We start from the raw sequence: 8630 nt of genomic DNA, 5'->3' as shown, positions 1-8630 counted from the left end.
CAAAATCTGGGCGCCCAGCCGCTCCCGGTCCGGGAGGTGCGCCGCCTGGGCCCGGTCCCGGGAAAGCCCGGCGGGTTCGGAGAGCCTCCGCTGCCCAGAAGGCCGGCCGCACGTCTTCGGGCCGGGCTGACTGGTCCGCAGCGCCCAGCGCGTAAACCCTAAAGACCGCGGAAAAGCTGGAGCGCGGGGGCCGCTGCGGGAAGGGGGCCGGTCGGGAGCCGAGCAGAGGTTACAGACCTACGGGGACGCCAGGTCCTTCCCCCAGAGCTACCGACCTCCGGTTTTCTTAGTTTATTCCGTTTTTTGGAGGACCCTCCTTTCTATCCACTGTTTCCTCCTCCTCGCCTTTTTTCATGTAACCGTCCATCTTTGAGGAGGCTCCATTGGGATCCGTGGTCAAGGTCCTGACAGCTTTTGTAGCTGTGCAGAGCTCCACTGTGTGGTCAACCCGTCCCCTGTTGATGGGCCCATGGGCTGATCCAGTCTCGTCTCCACTAGCAGTCCTGCAACAGGTGGCCTCCCGCAGGCATCTTTTTGTACTTGGGGCAAATGCACACCTGGTGTGTTTGCCAACCAAGCTCTGCAGTCTCGGGTGTTCATAACTAAACAAGAGAATGCAACAAAGTTTTATCCTCGGGGGAGGCCTATACAGAAGTGAGTTATCCTGGCAGAAATGTTTAATATTTTGGCCGTCTCTAGTGTGTTAAAATTTGGTATAGAACGCATTTGAGAATGGGTTGCAGGTGAAGGGTAAAAAAAAGATACTCAGGTCCTTGTGTAGCTCTCACAGCAGATCTGAGGCCTCTTGGTTTCCTTTGTACACAGTCTGAGAACCACTTTTTTGGTTGGTGAGTGTCATAGCCGGGGCTATGATCCTATCTGTGCTCTTGGGGAGCGGGAAACTTCCCCTCAACCCCTCTTGGGGTCTTGTGGCTGGACTGATAGTACAGTTGGCACAAGACAGATTAACAGGAGAAAAAGAAACTAATTCTAATTCGTGTGCATGGAGGCCCCATAGAAATGGGACCTAAGAAGTGGCCAAAGCAGGAAACTTTTATACTTTTTAGACAGACAATAAATTTGTGAGGACTCGACAGGACAAAGAAACTTAGGTTTGGGGTGCCAGTGAAAGAATGAGGTTTGTTTGTGCTTCTCGGCCCCCAATTCCCCATCTTTGGGGATAAGGGTGTCTTGCCTCTAGATGCAGGGGATGAACCTTTCACAGAAAAGATTTATGTCCTGCTTTCAGGGAGACAGAAAGGAGGGTCAGAGTGTCCCTTTGCATTGGCCGTTTCTTAAGTACTTTAATTCAAAATAATCAATATGCCATTAAGGCACATTTTGAGATGGCCTGTCCTGGGCCCCAACGGTCCTCGCGTGGGGGGAGGGAGAGCTCTCTGGGGTCCTTTTATAGGGGCATTAATTCTATATGTGAGAGCTCTGCCCTCATGGCCTGATTGTGATCCGAAGGCCCTCACCCCATTGGAGGTTAGAATTTAAATGTGTTGAGGTGGGGAGATGTAAGTCTTTATAGCACTTGGTTATGAACTTCTCTGGACTCAGTTTCCATTTGTTAATGGGATCAGCAATGCTTGCCTTGGAGGGAGAACTTCGTAGGTGCTCACTCTAGGTGAGCAAAGTGTGCCACCCCAAAATGTGTCTCTGGCATGAGGATTAATTTAGGCTGATTGTTTTTAAGAAAGAAGACTCAGAAAGTGTTTCTTTTTACCTCCCCCTTAGCTGCCTAAAGCATTTAGATAAAGGGCCTATTCCTGGAATAGAGCCGTCGCCACAGCTGTCTACCAAGAACGTGGCCCAATGTGGTGGGAAAGCCTAGAGGTCAGAGTCCACTCTGTGTCCCACTGTCTCTGCAAGGCTTACGAACGTTTGCTTACCACACATCTGCTTTTCCATCTCTGTGGATTGCCTTCCACCCCTTTGAAGTCCCAAACCACTACCCTCAGCGTGCTCTCTTGTCTTCAGCTGAAGATGGTGTTTAAGGTGAGGGCTTCAGCCATTTTGGTGAGGTACTCATTTCTCCACTGCCTCTCCCATGTATACGTCTTACTAAACTTGTGTTTGATGTTCTCCTATTAATCCGTCTCAGGTCAATTTAATTCTTAGAGCAGCTGGAAAACCCTAGAAGGGTAGAAGGTAAGGTCTTCCTCCCCGACATCGCCGAACAGCAGCTTTCACCACTGAACTGTGCTCTGTTTGCAGACAGCTCTCCCTTGTTGGACTGGGAGCTCCTCGAAGACGCTGTTTCTGTCTTTTCCTTGAATCCCCGGTAGAACAGACCTACAGTCCCTTATCTGCAATTCCAAAATGCAGAAAGCTCTGGACACAGAAGTTTTTTTCCCATAAGTTTGGTGCCAAGATTCGCTTTGCTGCAAAATCTGACCTGACCTGACTCTAGCACTCCAATGCTCCCAGGGGTGCAGGCGCCTCTATCAGTTGCTGATGCTGTGTGTGTTTTAAATTTTAACATTTATTTTTCCTTTTGTGACTTTGTGTTCAGTTGTAACTATTCATGCATGAAAAAAGCGTTAAAGATACCCCACTGCTTGCTGGGGACACAGATAACACTGTCCTTGGTGATATCAGGAAGCCAGTGATGTTGGGACCCACCATGACATATGACTTTGGAAATCAAAGGGTGGGCAGTTGAAGTTCTGCAGGATGGGTGATGACCGAGACCCAGTGAGACACGGAAACCACTGCACGGGGGGCCAGGGGTGCTGACAAAGAGGATGGTGGGGCTGGCAAGGAGGACGCCAGCGTATGCCCAACGGCATTTGCTGCTCATGGAACAGCTTGGGTAGCACAGGAAGAACTGATTTTTAAAGGTGAGCATGAATATTCAGAAGGTTGGCTGTGGAAATTTAGGCAGTGATGTAAAACAATCCGAACGTCTGTGGTAGAAAAACTTCTCTTCAGGAACCATCTGAAAATCATCGTGGTGGATTTGCTAAGATTGCTTCGGGTTAAAACCTCAGTCTGGGGGCTTCCCTGGTGGCACAGTGGTTGAGAGTCCGCCTGCCGATGCAGGGGACACGGGTTCGTGCCCCGGTCCGGGAGGATCCCACATGCCGCGGAGCGGCTGGGCCCGTGAGCCATGGCCGCTAAGCCTGCACGTCCGGAGCCTGTGCTCCGCAGCGGGAGAGGCCACAACAGTGAAAGGCCCGCGTACCGCAAAAAAAAAAAGCAAAAAACCTCAGTCTGCACTAGTTTTCAGAGCTGAGGAAGCAGCTGGGTCCTGTGCTCCATTTCTAGAAAAGCATTAGGATGGTTGAGGAGGGTGCAGGCAAGGTTGCAGGATGAAAAGCACAGGCCGACTCAGGATGAAGCTGGCTGTGATTGGAAAAAGCCACAGGTGGCGGGCGAATGCGTCCCTGTGTGTGCCCTCTTATGCGAACGAACGTGTACTGGTAACCCAAGAAGTGTTTTCTGCCTGGCTTGATAATCCCTTTCAATCAGCAGCATGAATTCACTGAGAGAACCCCAGACTGGGAGAAAACGGATATTTTATTATTCCTGTACACGGTGCCTTCCTGAATGTTTTTTGAAAAGTAAGATTTCTGACATTCACTTTCCCCCGATTTGTGACAGGAGTTTTACACCCCATGAAGAGTGAATGTAAAAACTTTTTTTTGAGGTGCAGTAGGGGGTGGGTAAGTGAATGCTTCCTGCAGTTGACATAAACCAGGGCTTAAGTCAGGGGAAAGGGACATGGAAGAGATGCTGGGCATGGAAATGGAGCAGGTCTCCTGCCTCCTTTCAGGGATGGAGACATCGCTGGACTGGGTTAAATACAGATGAGGACAAGGAGGGGAGAAGATGGTGAGGCGCTGTGAATGCTGAGGAGGCCCCCGGGGACTGTGCAGTCATGATGTGTGACCTGCCAATCACTGGCTTCGAAGACATTTATCAGCAAGCAGGCAATCACCGAGCCAAAGAGATGGCTTAGTTCTGAGCTGGTGACACGCAGAGACGTGCTGGGAGGCACCGTCTTTCTGGGGCTGCATCGTGGCTCGAGATGACCATTCTCCAGCCCATTCTCCAATGCCCACCTCCAGCCTGGTGACTGAGGCTGTGCAGCGCTGCTGGGCCTCCTCGCAGAGCTGGGGCAGCCAGCTTGAACTGGCGTAAGCTTGACGCTTTAGAACATTTTCCTTGGGAGTAAGAAGTACTAGAGAATTGTCTGTAGTTATCTCAGCATCTCACGAGCCACTTTATTACTATATAAATCAGCAGGAAGCAAGGTGTAATACTGTTTATAGGGTATTTATCCCATTTAGTGGGACAGATTTGGCTGCAGAAGTGTTAGTGTATTTCATGTTGGCGGTCCTGCCCCAGCCCTGATAGAGGTTATGTAATATGTTGTATGTCCTCTTCTTATTATTATTATTTTGGCTCTGAATGCTTTGAACTCCAAAGCCCAGCTGGAAGACTCAGACCTGGAGCTTGGGAAAAGCATCCCAGGAAATATTTGTGAGCGAATGAAGCGTAGTGAGGGGGGGATCACTGTGGGGTGTGACAGACACTCTCATGGAAGGAGCCATGGCCCAGACCAGCCCCTGGGGAGGAGCAGGTAGGGGCATAGGGAATAAGCCAGTTCAGCCAGTCTCTGTACTTGACCGATGCTCTTGTGAACAGAAGATGCCGAAGTAAAGGCCTTGATGGGACTTACCGTGTCTATCAGACTCTGTCCCTGAGGGCAGTGCCGGGGTCAGAGTGTCAGGTAAAACACAGGATGCCCAAATACCCGGAAAAAAGATGAAAACTCTAATTCAAAATGAGGCATGCAACCCAATGTTCATAGCAGCACTATTTATGATAGCCAGGACATGGAAGCATCCTAAGTATCTAACATTCAATTAGTTTAAGAAGATGTGGTATACGTGTGTGTGTATATAAAAAAATAGAATATTACTCAGCCATAAAAAAGAATGAAATACTGTCATTTGCAGCAACATGGATGGACCTAGAGATTATCATACTAAGTGAAATAGACAGGGAAAGACAAATATATGATACCACTTATAGACAGAATCTAAAAAATAGTACAAATGAACTTATTTACAAAAGAGAAACAGACTCACAGACAGAAAACAAACTTATGTTTACCAAAGGTGAAAGGGAAGGGAGGGATAAATTAGGAGTTTGGGATGAACAGATATAAACTACTATACGTAAAATAGATAAACAATAAGGGTTTACTGTATAGCACAGGGAACTATATTCAGTATCTTGTAATAACCTCTAGTGTAAAAGAATCTGAGAAAAAAATAAAACTGAATCACTTTGCTGTACACCTGAAGCTATTACAACATTGTAAATCAACTACTTCAATTAGAAACAAACACAGGATGCCCAGCTAAATCTGAATTTCAGATAAAGGATGAATAATTTTTTAGTATAAGTATGTCCCAAATATTGCATGGGATCTATACTAACAAATTATCTCATTTATCTGAGCTTTGTCCCGCACTTTTATGTACTAAATCGGGCGCCCTCGCGAGGGCCTCAGTCACCTTTGTAGACAGTCCCCTAGCTCAGGGCTGCCTCGAGATGCACGCGGTGGACATGGGGGGAATGGCTGACTGTAGGGGTGGACTTCGCCGGCGCGTGGGCTTGTGTCAGCTCTCGGTCTGTTCCCTCTCAGCTTCAGATCCTCCCTTCTTTGCCTGCTCTGGGCTTTGTAAATGGTTCTGCTTTGGGGCCAGAGCCGTGAGGAGCCTCGTCAGTACAGAACCGTGGGGGGACACCAGAGGGGGGGTCTCTCTTGCTGTTCCAGTGTTCAGGCTCTGCAGTGCACAGTGGCCAGCACCTCCCCTGGCCCTTCTCCCAGGGTCTCTGCACTGGAGTGACCTGGCAAGGCAGGTCCCAAGAGCAGCCTCCCCTGCATCGCCTGGGGTGGCTTGGTAAAGAGCTCTGGGGCACGGCACCCCCTGGCATCCCAGAGGACAAGCCTTCAGCAACCCCGCTGGTGAGTCCCCACATGACTTCTGCACCAGCCAGCGAGCCCCGTGCCTGCCCCACGCTGCTGGCCACACTGGGCCACGCCGTGCCTGCTCCAGCGAGGCCTGGGGTGGGGTGTCCCTTGGGTGCCCATGTCAGCCTGAGGGCTGCTCCCTGTGTTTTGCTCTTCCTGTACTCTTCAGTGTTCTCTGTACCTGTTGCTGCCAATTCTCTGTTACTCCAATGCCCTTGTCATAATTCTTTGTAATAAACTTTCCCTTTCAAATCACCCTATGGTTTCTGTCTCCTGATTGGACCCTGCTGGCCAGGTGTGAAGCCTCTTTAGACTTCTGTTTCCACTCTGAACCCAGGCTGCCTCTGTGTTTCAGGAGGGGACTCTGTTTTGATTGTTGGCCTGATTCTTTCTGATGGGAATAGGGCTGCCAACACCCAATGCCACCCAAAGGCCTCCCCAGGGCTCCTTAGGCCACTGTCTACCTCCTGAGAAGTGGTGTTCATGGGACAGCCTCGCTACCACCGACCAGCCCCCTGGCTGAAGGAAAACGGGGGAGCCAGTTCTCCTGGGTTTAGGGCGGGAAGCTGGGCTGGCCTGGGGCTGGCGGTAAAGAGATACAGAGAACGTGATGCGAGATTTTTCCCCAGGAGGCGGGCTTGGGAACTTTGGGTTACCGTAATGGGAGCCTACAGGCGCACACCGTGTCCCAGCGCATCAGAGGAGGCAGCTCCTGTGCAGACTCCAGTGGTTCAGGATCATGGGGCCCACAGCAGGCCACCCCCAAATGTGCCTCGATGGCATATTGTTTTGAATTAAAGTTGCTTAAGAAATGACCAGTGCAAGAGGGACGCTCTGACCTTTCTGTGTCCCTGAGAGCAGGAAAGAAATCTCCCATGTGAAGGGTGCGCCCCTGCACCTGGAGGTCGAAGGACACCTTATCACCAGAGAAAGGGAACTAGGGGCTGAGAAGCCTGTATAAAAAACCCCGTGCCTTCTTTCATTGGCTGCCCCAAGCCCAAACTGTTTAGATTCTTCACTAATTGGGCACCCAAACGCAAGTTTCTTTGTCCTTTCAATTCCTCACAAATTTACCATTTCTTTGTCTAAAAAATACAAAAGCTGCTTGCTTTGCCCACTTCTTAAGTTCCATTTCTAAGAGACCTCCATGTGCATGAATTAAAATTAGTTTCTTTCTCTCCTGCTAATCTGTCTGTGTCAATTTTACTATCAGTCCATCCATAAGAACCCAAGAGGGGTAACGGGGGAAATTTTTCCTCCCCAACAATTTCAAGCAGGAGAAAAAACAAATCCAGATTGGTGTGACTAGACTAGGGGACAGGGGGCCTCTGAGGGACTTTCTTCTTTTGACAACCTTAAAACCTGTCACCAGTCGGTGCTGACACCCTACAGATCTCTAGCAGGAGACCGGGACCAGTGGATTAAGGGCAGCCACTGCCTGGGTCCCTCGTCAGCCAGAAGGTCTTGGAAGGAGGCCTGATCTGGTCAGTGGAGGAGTCTGGGGGCTCCAGGGCCTCGTGGGCTATCCTCAGGGATGGTCCTCAACCCCTCTGGGCTCTCCTGGCCTTTCTCTGGGGAGGTCCCTGCCTCTCACTGTGGCTGGGAGGGGGCCCTGAGACCCAGGTTCTGGTCTCATTCCAGTAAGGCAGAGTTGGGGGAATAGCAGGGCCCATAGAGACCCTGGGAGAGCCCCTGGTGTCCTTCAGCTTCAGTTGATATCTCCATGCTGGGGCCTCTGAATCTATGTTTTGAGCAGCCTCTCCTTGGAGCTGCCCGGTGTGTTGGCCTTTGAGTTGACCCCTCCAGGGTCTGGATTAACGGGAGCATTTCAAGCCCACACTTGTTGCAAAAACTCCCCAGAAGGTTTGTTTTCCGATTTTACTAGGGATGTCCTACTCAGGTTACAGGTCACAATCTGGTGACACAGAGTTTTCTTTTAGAGACTCAGACACCCCACTCAGTTCCTAAGGGGGGGGGGGCTGGAGAAGTCACGTGATTCTCACTGCAGCGTGGACAGACGACGCCTCTTTCATGTCGGCTCCACCCACGTGGATTCCGTCTGGCCCAACCGAGGACACCCCGGCAGCCCCACCAGATGGCCGCAGTGGGGCTGGGACAGTAAACCGAAGGCCTTGGGTCATTTTAGACGAGGAAACGAGATCCTCAGGCCTCTTTCTTCCTTAGGAGGGTTTTATCTCAGGCTGGTTCTGTGCTCTGCCGTGGCAAGACTGTGTGCAGACTCTGTCGCTTAGAGATGTGACTCCACGACTCCTCATATCAAGCCGTGGCGTCTTGTGTCCCCTCTCCGCGAGTGAGGCACGTCCAGGAGAATTGCTCTATGCGGTAGAACGTGGTGGAAGGGGTGCGGTGTGGTTCCCAGCCTGGCAAGTCCTCTGGAGGACTTCACACGTACGCTCTAGGGACTGCCAGCATGGGGGCCACCCTATTGGAGCCCGGAGTCCAGGCCAGCCATGCCCACTTGCACCAATGGCAGATGTGCGAGGGTGCCCAGCTGCCAGTGGACAGCCCTGGTGGACCAGCTTCAGTAGTTGATCCCCAGAATCATGAGCTAATAAAAGCACTGTTGGTTTGGGGTGGTTTGTTACACAGCGTTGATTGTGGCAGAAGATAGCTG

Source organism: Mesoplodon bidens (assembly GCF_964165515.1).
Source record: "Mesoplodon bidens genome assembly, chromosome: 5".
Taxonomy (NCBI): domain Eukaryota; kingdom Metazoa; phylum Chordata; class Mammalia; order Artiodactyla; family Ziphiidae; genus Mesoplodon; species Mesoplodon bidens.
Note: the sequence above shows the minus strand (reverse complement) of the source record.